Below are 13221 nucleotides of genomic sequence, written 5' to 3' on the forward strand. Positions count from 1 at the left end.
CCCAAAAAGTAGAAATTATGGGTTATGAGCTTCCATTAAAAGTCAGAAATAACATTATAAAGATGTCAAATTCTTACAATGCTTCCTCAGACATTAGATTAGACTTTTGATTGCAACATTTTCACATGATATAGACTACGGCAATAAATTTGACTCTGTTGACAATAACCATTTTCTTTTGCTTCCTTATTTTTGACATGCACTTGAAAACAGAAACAGATTTTCCACATTGATGCAATATGTTTTAATAACACATGCAAAGGGCAACAATGCACGGGGTGCTACTACTAATACTACTACTACTAATAATAATAATAATAATAATAATAATAATAATAATATAGCTCTAACAGCTAAACTCAGTTTCCGTTCTCTTCCATTGATTTAAGGAAATAACAGATTACTGTAGGTTACAAATGTGAGGGCAGGAACTGTGTTTTTGGTATGATCACTACAAATACATTTATTTTGGTTCCTCAAAACCTGTGGCCAGAACCACGGCTTCAGAAAAGTAGGCAAGTAGTGGATTTCCTGACAAAAGTAATGAAATTCATATGTACAAGGTAAAATACTTAACCCTCTAACACCACAATCTAAGGGGAAAAAACATCAAAGACTAAAGCAGCATTTAGAAAGAAACTAAAATCCAGACAGCAGAATAAACTATAATAATACTTGGCATTTTATTGCTAAAATGTAATATTTTAAGTTTGTACTGTAACTATCAATGGTTAGTTTCTGAATATCAAGGAAGTGTGTCTTTAAATAATCTGAAACTCTTGCATTTAACTTCCTTATTCTACAGCTGTCTAGCAACTAGAGTTTCTGCTCAGACATTTCAGAACTACTTTCAGATCAGGCTGAGAATCTTCTCTGAATGAAAGAGGTAACGTACTGAAAAGTTTCTTTTTATTAAGGATATTTCCCTTTACTCAGAGATTTGTATTGTAAAAGCACACAAAAAGATGGCTGAAAAGCTGAAGGTTCCAAATAAGAGCTTCATTTGTCTTGCTGAAACTGTAGCTTTTAAGAAGGCTTGCACTAATCTTTCTATTCATTCTTACAGTTTTGAACCTATTAATTAAATCTGAAAAGACAAAAATATGCTGCCAGTGCTTTGTTGTTTAGTACTTGGTGTATAAGAAGACGTAGTCTGGATGGTATGTCACAAGAATCGTTTGCTCTTGCTTGTGTTTCAGTTACTTTCAGACGTAAGCTCTCAAAAAAACAACAGAATTGCTTTCGGCGCTCATGTCTTTTAAAGTGAATTTCAGACTCCATCGAACAAGACCTGTCAAGGTTACTTCAAAAAGCAGTGTGAACTGTCCACAGAAAAGCATAAACTTAAAACTTAGAACTTAACTCAAATCCTTCTGGCAGTCTAACCTAAGAAATGTTGTGATGTTAAATAGTATTGACTGGAGACATTCTGTTGCTGTGAAGAGACAACCCAGGATATATGTAGTACTCAGTTTAGTTTTGCTGGAGCTTTTAACAAGCTGCTTCCTGTGGTCAGGGGTAAAAGATTTATTTCCTTCCACCTACATTTATTTGCTATTTAACTCTAAGCAAGTCAGTTAACTAGATGATGGTCCCGGCCCGGGTCACCATGAAAAGGGATACTTGCATACAGTGGACTTGCATGATTAACAAAGGTATAAAAATTCAAATAATAATATTTTCCGCGTGCTGTACAAAAAGCAAACACAGTGATAGGAAACTAATACTGTTACAGTAGTTTGGTTTATTGAAAGTATAAATATCAGTCCTGGTGTATTAAGCAAAGGCATTTTGTACTGTCTTAGCTGTCTGATGTAAGTAGCCTGCATACATCTGTAAAAATACTACTTTATTTATTTATTTATTTATCTGTCTATCTCTGTATCTTTGTTTACCGGGAAAGTCTGACTGGGATAAAAACTTTTTTTCAGCAGAGGCCACAGGGAAAAAAGGTTCACATTTAATATCAGTTTTGATATATACATAAAAATCAGTTGCACAATATCATATGGAATACAAAATGTAGGTAAGTGTACATACATGAGAGAAAAGGTGCTTACATAAACATCATTTAGAAATAGTTCATATACATAACTTGTATAGGTATATACAGTGTTGATCATTCATTGGAAATAGGCACTGGCTTGTATAAAGTAGTGAGATATAACATTGAATAAGATGCTGTAATATTACCAGTGATTTCTGGTAATTAAAATAATGAAAACAAAGAGCTTAACTCTGGAACTACTTGGGGGGGGGGGTGTTGATAACATAACGCAGTATGATGTATAACAGATTGAGGTGTTTACCTCACAGGCATAAGATACACGGTTTAATTCTCATCTTTGAAGGGAAATTGGCTAGGCTTAAAATGGACTGCAAGGGCAGCTAGCCTAGTACTTAACTGTATATGTTAGTAGTAGAATAACTGAATATTTCATACCCTTTAAGATTAAGGAAATAATGTAATTAGGAAAACGAGAATGGTTGGGGCTAGTTGGGCTGTTATAAGGAGCATTAATTTTGAATAAATGAGGAGGAAAAGGGAGGACAGTGAGACAGCGGTTGATTTATATGTGAGAAGGAGAGATTGAGACTTGTCAGTTATTATGATTAGTAACATGGTAGTTTAATGCAGATACCAGAGTATCCCATGGAATAACAATCTGTGTTTTGGTGACCTACTGAAGCGGTTTTACAAACTGTAACTGACTTAAATCGTACTTTTGGTAGTTTTCTGTACCCAGTCTTCAGCTGTATGTAATACATCATTACAGCTTTCCTTCAGTCCCTAGTTTTACTTTTCCTGACAATACTTACCATGATCTGTTTAAATATGTACACCACCTCCCCTTCCCTTTCTTATTCCATATACTTACTCCATACCATTTTATAATGTTATTTTCATTACATTTTATATCTGTATCTGTCTATCTATCTATCAATCTATATTATATATGGTTGCAGTCTGTAAGAGTGAGCGAACGTTGTTATATCAACCCCTAAAGTGCGAAAACGCAAAACAGCAAACAACCAGAACAGCAATTGTTTTCCCCAGGGAAAAAAATCACTGTTCCCAAAAAAAAAAAAAAAAAAAACACTAAATGAAGTGGGGGGCTTTGCTCACCCCTCCCAATGTGGGGGGCTGTGCACCCCCACACCCCCCCCTACATAAATATACCAACTCCAAGGTCGCACTACAGTGAAGGAAATGGCACAACGCGGACGGCCGGCACAGCAATTTCTTTCCCTGGGAAAAATTTGCTGTTCCGGTCGTTCACTATTTTGCCGGTTTGACAATTAGTGTTCAAAATAACAGCATTTGATCATCTGATCGTTCGCTAAACTAAAGTAGACCCTGTAATGCTATCATAAAAACAAACACCTGAATGACTTTCTTAGAACCTGATGACAGATGTAAAGTGTATATAAAGAAAAGAAAAAAAAAAAAAAAAAATATATATATATATATATATATATATATATATATATATATATACACATACACACGTACACACACACACACACACACACACACACACACACACACACACACTCGTCTGTGTGCGCGCATGAGTGTGTGTGTGCGTGTGTGTGTGTGTGTGTGTGTGTGTGTGTGTATATATACACTCCGACACACATACACACACACACACACACACATACACGCACGCACACATACTCACACACACACACACACACACACACACACATGCCCAGGGAAATATATGGCATCATTCATTTATAGAGTGTCTATTACAATCCAGCGATCCTCAGTTCAGTGGATTTGCCCTTTTGCACCTCCAGGATCCATGTTAAAGCCCATTCCTGAGGTGCATTTGTGATTGACATTTCATTAGTCGGCCACACATTATATATTTATACACATACAGACACAGGTTCGATGTATAATAAATGGCATATCTTGCAGTGTAAGCAAATAAAATAAGTTATGTGAGACATAGAAATGCCATGAGTCATAAAACAAATCCCTTAATCCTCCTGTGCTCACTAAAAAAAAAGTGTGAGCTGTACCCTACCCCCTACTCATTCATATATATTAATGTGAGCAGTATCATACCCCTCACTGAGTCATTATATATTAATGTGACCTGTGCCCTACCCCCTACTCATTCATATATATTAATGTGAGCAGTATCATACCCCCTACTGAGTCATTATATATTAATGTGAGCTATACCCTACACCCTACTCATTCATATATATTAATGTGACCTGTGCCCTACTCATTCATATATATTAATGTGAGCAGTATCATACCCCCCACTCAATCATATATATTAATGCGACCTGTGTCCTACCCCCTACTGAGTCATATATATTAATGTGAGCAGTATCATACCCCCTACTGAGTCATTATATATTAATGTGACCTGTGCCCTACCCCCTACTCATTCATATATATTAATGTGAGCAGTATCATACCCCCTACTCAATCATATATATTAATGTGACCTGTGCCCTACCCCCTACTCAATCATATATATTAATGTGACCTGTGCCCTACCCCCTACTCAATCATATATATTAATGTGACCTGTGCCCTACCCCCTACTCAATCATATATATTAATGTGAGCAGTATCATACCCCCTACTGAGTCATTATATATTAATGTGACCTGTGCCCTACCCCCTACTCATTCATATATATTAATGTGAGCAGTATCATACCCCCTACTGAGTCATTATATATTAATGTGAGCTGTACCCTACAGCCTACTCATTCATATTTATTAATGTGAGCAGTATCATACCCCCTACTCAATCATATATATTAATGTGACCTGTGCCCTACCCCCTACTCAATCATATATATTAATGTGACCTGTGCCCTACCCCCTACTCAATCATATATATTAATGTGACCTGTGTCCTACCCCCTACTCATTCATATATATTAATGTGACCTGTGTTCTACCCCCTACTCATTCATATATGTTAATGTGAGCAGTATCATACCCCCTACTCATTCATATAAATTAATGTGAGCAGTATCATACCCTACTCAGTCATATATATATATTAATGTGAGCTGTACCCCACCCCCTACTCATTCATATATGTTAATGTGAGCTGTACCCTACTCATTCATATATATATTAATGTGACCTGTGCCCTACCCCCTACTGAGTCATATATATTAATGTGAGCTGTACCCTACCCCCTACTGAGTCATATATATTAATGTGACCTGTGCCCTACCCCCTACTCATTCATATATGTTAATGTGAGCTGTACCCTACTCATTCATATATATATTAATGTGACCTGTGCCCTACCCCCTACTGAGTCATATATATTAATGTGAGCTGTACCCTACCCCCTACTGAGTCATATATATTAATGTGACCTGTGCCCTACCCCCTACTCATTCATATATGTTACTGTGAGCAGTATCATACCCCCTACTGAGTCATTATATATTAATGTGACCTGTACCCTAACCCTTCTCATTCATATATATTAATGTGAGCTGTACCCCACCCCCTACTCATTCATATATATTAATGTGAGCAGTATCATACCTCCTACTCAATCATATATATATTAATGTGACCTGTGCCCTACCCCCTACTGATTCATATATATTAATGTGAGCTGTACCCCACCCCCTACTCATTCATATGTATTAATGTGACCTGTGCCCTACTCCCTACTCATTCATATATATTAATGTGAGCAGTATCATTCCCCCTACTCAATCATATATATTATTGTGACCTGTATCCTACCCTCTACTCATTCATATATATAACTGTGACCTGTACCCTAACCCTACTCATTCATATATATTAATGTGAGCTGTACCCCACCCCCTACTCATTCATATATATTAATGTGGGTTGTACCCTAACCCCTACTCATTCATATACAGTGGATATAAAACATTTACACAGCCCTGTTAAAATACCAGGTTTTGTGATATAAAAGATGAGACCACAATAAATAATTTCAAAACTTTTTCCACCTTTATTGTGACCTATAACCTGTACAATTCAATTGAAAAATAAACAAATCTGTTAGGGGAAAAATATAAAACATAAGAATTTACAATACACTGGTTGCATAAGTGTGCATGCCCTTAAAACTAATACTGACAGGACACGTTGTCCAGATAGGTAGATCCACTTCTGATAAGAAACCTGGTAAATCCTCCTCTGATAAGAAACCTGTTAGTAGGGGTGTCCCACTTCTCGTAGTTAAATGTTTCTGATAAGCCCTTTCTTCACCCAATGACTTCTTTGGGAAAACTCTCAATAGTGCTGTCTTTGCTTTAATCAAGTCAAAGCAGAATTCTAACCTCTTCATCTTCTAACATACCAATTTCAAGTTTCTTATAACTTCTTCTTCCAAGAAAACCATTTGCTGCTCAGTATGTACTATCTCAGTATGTAGAGATGTACACATCATGGTACATTCTTGAATCTCTCCATTTTTTTCTTTTTTTTTTTTACCAGTTTAATCTTTTCAGTCTAAAAAGGTCACTGTTTTTGTATTTGCTGTTGTGAAAGTTCAGTAAATGATGAGATGGTCATATATTCATATAGATAGATAAACAGATATATGCACATATCTGTATATATCTATATAGCTGGCTTGCCATTGAAGGAATTGATAAAACTCTAGTATACTGGAATGAACTGGAAGTAAGTGGAATGAGACTGGAATAATGTCTTTATCTGCTAATTACCCAAACATGTGCTTAGCAGGTGCCGGTCTCTCCTTAATGGGCCAAATCTTCTTGTACCTTTCACAATAAAGTCTGCAAACTGTAGCTCAGTTAAAAATGCTTTATTATGTACCAACAATATCTGAATACTGCCTCCAATAACATAGTATTTTGGAATGCTGGATAACAATAGCAGTGCTAATAAACATATCCAAAGTTTCTGCATGCATATTCTGATTTTCCTGAATAATACAAACTAAAACAGTCTTACTCTTCTGACCAATATCATTGATCTTATGGAATGCTGAATATTTGGCCTGACTTCTGCACTCAGACTTGAGTGTCTGCACTGCAAAGACTTTCTGCATATCAGTCCAAATGAACTAACTTAACTTAGTATATTTCCTAATAATACCAAAACCCTGCTTTGCACACCTGTTTAGCCTTGGTTTTCAAGCCTTTTAGCATACAAAGAACATGTGCTTGTACTTCAGTTCTTATCAGTATTCTTGACTGAAGGCAATTTTTTGTGATATTTATTAAAACTGTATTCAGACTGTAAAAGCCTGCTTTAATATGGCTGCATTTCTAGACTTATGCAAAAATTCTGTATTTTTGTACATTTAAATGATATTAGATCTAACAATATTTTTTCTAAGTAGTATTTACCAAAGTACCAGTGGTGGTGGTGCTGCGGTAGCATTGTCGCCTCATAGTAAGACGCTGTCTGGTTCAATTCTCAGCTCGAGCGTCTTCTTCGTGGAGACATACATGAATGGGCGTACCTTCGTTGAAGGTTGTGCGTCAGGGCTGGTAACTCAGCACGTAAAAATCAACTACCAATCATTAACGGACTGGAGTTCTGCTGTGGCAACCCCAAACCGGGAAAAGCCAAAAGACACAACAAGTATTTACCAAAGTATTTATTTTTATGGTTGTTAGGTTATTTTATTACTGATATAACATACTCAACGTATATTCTACAAAATATCTTCAAACCTGTCCATCTGAAAAGGATTCATAAATCCCCTCTGAAAATTCCTGCAGTGCAATTCTGGTTAGTGAGTAACTGTTATACTGAAGTTGCTCAGTTATGATAAGTTCAAATAGTGGTGACTCATATGTTTTTCTCAACCAAGTGTTCCACTGCCATTCATTGCAAATTTCCTTTACGAATTAAATTTGAACTACAAATGTAGATGTAAGATAAAGCCAAACATTTACTTCGTAAAGGAAATTTGCAATGAATGGCAGTATAAGTTAAAATCTAATCTCTATAATCATCCTACTATAAGCTATACTCTGTCCACTTGCAAAGATTATGGAAAAATGTATTCATAGACAACTGATGCACCACCTAATCCAGAATCACCTTATGGCAGACACTCAGCATAGCTTTCAGCCTCACCACAGCTCTAGTTCAGCCCTCCTAGCCTATAACAATACCATAAACCATAATCGCAACAATAATTATATATCCTCAGCCCTCTTCTTGGATCTTTCCAAGGCATTCAATATGGTTGATCACCAACTTTTAATCCACACCCTGCAAACAATCTGTCTAGATACTAAAGCCCTTCAATGTTTTCAATCCTATCTGAATGGCAGACAGCAGGCTGTCCTCTGGCAAAACAAACTCTCTAACCTCCTACCTAAGACCGTTGGAGTACCACAAGGTTCTATACTAGGTCCTCTGCTGTTCTCCATCTTCATTAATGACCTTTATACTGTCATCCCAAAAGTCAGCTGTATCCAGGGGCGGCTCGTGGCATAGGGCTGCCGGACTGCAGCCCCCTCAAAAAGAAAAAAAGAAAGAAAAAGAAATGAAAAATAAAAAAAAATATTTTTTTAAAATTCGCGGACTTCACAAGATGCGCATAGACCGAGTCCCGCTTATCGGTCATGCGCATGCTCAAGGCAGCCCGGCCGTCCCCATAGGGGGACACAAGGCGCCTGTGCACTTTACAGTGCACAGACCCGCCAGGATTATGGGAGCCGGACTGCTCCTCTTGCAGCAGGGACTCGACAGTGCCTTAGGGATCTCGTCCGGGGAAGGAGCATGTGGATCTCGGGTCTTCAGTATTGCGCTGAAGGATGTATGTACGGACGTTAACTCTGGATGTATTCAGGTAAGGTGCCTTTCAATTTACAATGTTTATTTTTCTTTTTATTTGTGTGTATGGTGCTTTACTGGAGTTTAGTTTGTGTATGGTGCTTGTGCTTTACTGCAGTTTAGTGTGTGTGTGTGTGTGTGAAAATGCCCCAGGTGTTATGGTGGTGTGGTAGGGAATGCCTCAGGCTTGAACCCTGTACCCTGTATGCAGGTGTTAAAGACTTGAGTTCCCTACCCACCACCATTTGTAAAAAAATTTCAGATTTTTACCTCATATTTGATCTGATCTGTTCCTCATAATATCTGTGGTTTGTAAATGTTGCAATGCTTGATATTTGATGGTGTAGTAGTAGCATTGTTGCCTCACAGCTGCAGGTTCTTGGGTTTGATTCTTGGCTGGGGTTCCTTCTTTGTGGGGTCTGTATCTTCTCCCTGTGTTTGTGTGGGTTTGCTTTTGTGCCTCCCATGTTACAAAGACATGTCTGCATTATTTCTTCCTGGGCCTCCGCTGAAAATTTGTTTATTTGTTCCAAGTCAGACTGTCCTGATTAAAAAATGTTAAATAAAATTGATAGGCATTTGAATTTCAGACTTAAGGGTTTCTGAATGTTTAATTACCCGCGTATTTGATGGTGCAGTGGTAGTATTGTTGCCTCACAGCTATAGGTTTTCTGGTTTGATTCTTGGTTGGGGTGGCTTCTGTGTGGAGTCTGCATCTCCTGCCTGTGTTTGTGTGGATTTGCTCTGGTGCCCTGCCATTTTACAAAGATGTGTCTGCAGTTTTAATCCCTCCTCTGCTGAAAATTGTTTTGTTCTGTCCAGTAAATTTGACAGGCATTTGAATTTCAGACTTCAGGTTTCTGAATGTTTAATTCCTTGCAGATTTGATGGTGCGGTGGTAGTATTGTTGCCTCACAGCTATAGGTTTTCTGGTTTGATTCTTGGTTGGGGTGGCTTCTGTTTGGAGTCTACATCTCCTGCCTGTGTTTGTGTGGATTTGCTCTGGTGCCCTGCCATTTTACAAAGATGTGTCTGCAGTTTTAATCCCTGCGCCTCTGCTGAAAATTGTTTTGTTCTGTCCGTAGTAAATTTGACAGGCATTTGAATTTCAGACTTCAGGTTTCTGAATGTTTAATTCCTTGCAGATTTGATGGTGCGGTGGTAGTATTGTTGCCTCACAGCTATAGGTTTTCTGGTTTGATTCTTGGTTGGGGTGGCTTCTGTTTGGAGTCTACATCTCCTGCCTGTGTTTGTGTGGATTTGCTCTGGTGCCCTGCCATTTTACAAAGATGTGTCTGCAGTTTTAATCCCTCGCCTCTGCTGAAAATTGTTTTTGTTCTGTCCGCAGTAAAATTGACAGGCATTTGAATTTCAGACTTCAGGTTTCTGAATGTTTAATTCCTTGTATAATTGATGGTGCAGTGATAGTATTGTTACCTCACAACTATAGGTTTTCTGGTTTGATTCTGGTTGGGGTGGCTTCTGTCTGCATCTCCTCCCTGTATTTGTGTGGATTTGCTCTGGTGCCCTGCCATTTTGCAAAGACGGTTCGCAGTATTAATCCCTGCATCTCTGCTGAAAATTGTTTTTGTTCTGTCCGCAGTAAAATTGACAGGCATTTGAATTTCAGACTTCAGGTTTCTGAATGTTTGATTCCTTGCAGATTTGATGGTGCAGTGGTAGTATTGTTGCCTCACAGCTATAGGTTTTCTGGTTTGATTCTTGGTTGGGGTGGCTTCTGTGTGGAGTCTGCATCTCCTCCATGTGTTTGTGTGGATTTGCTCTGGTGCCCTGCCATTTTACAAAGACGGTCTGCAGTTTTAATCCCTGCTGAAAATTGGTTTTGTTCTGTCCGCAGTAAAATTGACAGGCATTTGAATTTCAGACTTCAGGTTTCTGAATGTTTAATTCCTTGCATAATTGATGGTGCGGTGGTAGTATTGTTGCCTCACAGCTATAGGTTTTCTGGTTTGATTCTTGGTTGGGGTGGCTTCTGTTTGAGTCTGCATCTCCTGCCTGTGTTTGTGTGGATTTGCTCTGATGCCCTGCCATTTTACAAAGACGGTCTGCAGTATTAATCCCTGTGTCTCTGCTGAAAATTGTTTTTGTTCTGTCCGCAGTAGAATTGACCGGCATTTGAATTTCAAACTTCATGTTCTTCAGAATACATAGTAGCACAACCTTTTTTCTAGCAATTTTCTAAGTTTATAAGATGAATATTTTAAATTTGTCCCTATTTTGGGACTGTATTCCCCATTATTGGCTTCGCCCAGGTTTTTGTGCTAAGGTTGACAGCTATGGCAAGAACTGAATTCACTGAATATGGACTGTAGAATTGTGCATATTTACTGATAAAGGTGCACTGTAGAATTGTGCATATTTACTGATAATGGTGGACTGTAGAATTGTGCATATTTACTAATAATGGTGGACTGTGGAATTGTGCATATTTACTAATAATGGTGGACTGTAGAATTGTGTATATTTACTAATAATGGTGGACTGTGGAAGTCTGAGTAGACTTTTTATGATAAATGTTCTCAACTGGGCAGTTTTGCCATTATGGGTGCATATGTTTTGTTTCATTGCTTACTGGAAAATGTTCAAAACAAATTTAAAACACCCTCTAACAAGTGTACTGTATTGTACAAGGAATATAATTTTTAGTACAATGAGGAAGGTGTATCAAAGAGCACATGTATGTTTCATATGCAAGGGGCCTATGATTCAAAACAGCCCAAAATTAATCTTTATCTGCCACTGGCAAAATGTATTTTCTTTGAATGTGGGTTTCAATGCTGTTTCAATGAATGTGAGTTTCAAGGGCAGAGAAGTTTTAATGCTAAGTTTTCATTGTGAGACTGCATTGCTTTGTTTAACAGATTACTTAATGTTTGTGCTGTAAAATACAAAATAAAACTTTCAAATGAAGTCCAATCATTGAAGTAAAGCAGTATGCACATTAGTGTTTATGGTAAATGGAGTGAAATAGCCAAGTAATGGTTAATTGGAATGGCTGCAGAGGCTCCAGTTCAACCATTATTTTGTCAGCCGGGGGCAGGGCAGCAAACTCAGACAGGCCCAGCTGAACTATACCTCCCAACTGTCCAGATTTTCAAAGAATGAATAGATTTTTGCTTCTTATTTTTGGTTTGTTGTTCATAAAATTTGTAGTTTTAATTCCTAAATGATTTGCCAGAAGTCACTAAATAATAAGTTTCAGACTTCATAACCTTTATAAAAATGCATGTTAAAGTAAGAGCCGTTCTATCAACTGTCTCAATTTATACAAGAGCAATTTTTAGTACTGTTTATATGTGCCCCCAATATATTTGGCCTTGTTCAGATTTACTGCATTAACAGGTTGAGAGGTACATGCAAATAAATTGCTTTATAGAATTAGGCATAGCCAACCTCTCAACTGTCCCCAATTTTTGGCTCAAAATGTTGCTCTTCCCCCTAATAATCCCTCCGCAAAATAGCAATTTTGGAAGAAAACATGGAGGGTTTACAATTAAGAAATAACTGTAATAATCAAAGTTATAGATTGAAATGCATGTAGATTCTTTTATTTTGTCAGCTGCTCAAGGTAGCAGTACTAATATTAAAGTGTCCCTTCTTTGACAGGTAGAAGCTGTATTGTGTGTCTATTTTTTATATTTTTGCATCACATTTTTGGTCCATTTTTCATATAATTGTGTTTTTGGCAAATTAGTGACAAATCACTAAAGACTGAAGTTAGAAAATGACAGACATTTGAGTTTCAGATTTTATACCCTTCAGAAAATTCATACTAATGCAAGACCTATTCTATTATCTTTCTAAGTTTATTAGAGCAATATTTAAAAATTGTCCTTCTTGTTGTGCCTTTGTCCCACTTCTGTGTATGGCTTTGTCCAGATTTCTTGCTCTTGAAGTGAAGTTGAGAGGTATGACAAATGTGTCAGGGCCATCACAGTCAGCCAGAGATTTCAAATTGTGACATGCTTGTTGCATCTCACCCCCATGTAGTGACTCTGGATGTGTCCAAGCAAGGCAAGGAGTAGTTGTATCTACCTTGGATGGGGAGGACACACTGCATAAGTACTACAGTGGCTTTTCATCTGTCCTTGATTTTGCAGAATGGTCTGGTTTCTGTCATATTTTTGTACTGTTGATTTATGCTTATTACTCAAAGTGCCTGTTGCTCTGTGTTTAAGTAGCAATGCTTTAATGACCATAAGGTCACTGTTTTTGTATTTGCTGTTGTGAAAGTTCAGTAAATGATGAGATGGTCATATATTCATATAGATAGATAAACAGATATATGCACATATCTGTATATATCTATATAGCTGGCTTGCCATTGAAGGAATTGATAAAACTCTAGTATACTGGAATGAACTGGAAGTAAGTGGAATGAGACTGGAATAATGT

At 37.4% G+C, this 13221-nt stretch overlaps 1 protein-coding gene across 3 annotated transcripts in view; it reads left to right on the forward strand.

Annotated features, from left to right (window-relative positions):
* The first annotated feature begins 769 nt into the window (after positions 1 to 769).
* Positions 770 to 13221, forward strand: part of LOC122817133 (bactericidal permeability-increasing protein-like) — a 388416-nt gene continuing 375964 nt past the window's right edge. For 2 of the 3 annotated variants that reach the window (XM_044090325.1, XM_044090327.1), the window contains exon 1: positions 770 to 886. The gene's annotated coding sequence lies outside the window, so the exon portion shown is untranslated. Of the gene's footprint in view, positions 887 to 1519; positions 1656 to 13221 lie in introns of those variants that run through there. The other variant, XM_044090326.1, reaches the window with a different exon arrangement.

The sequence above is a fragment of the Protopterus annectens genome, chromosome 12.part0 (genome assembly GCF_019279795.1).
Source record: "Protopterus annectens isolate FY-2018-M chromosome 12.part0, PAN1.0, whole genome shotgun sequence".
Classification (NCBI taxonomy): Eukaryota; Metazoa; Chordata; order Ceratodontiformes; family Protopteridae; genus Protopterus; species Protopterus annectens.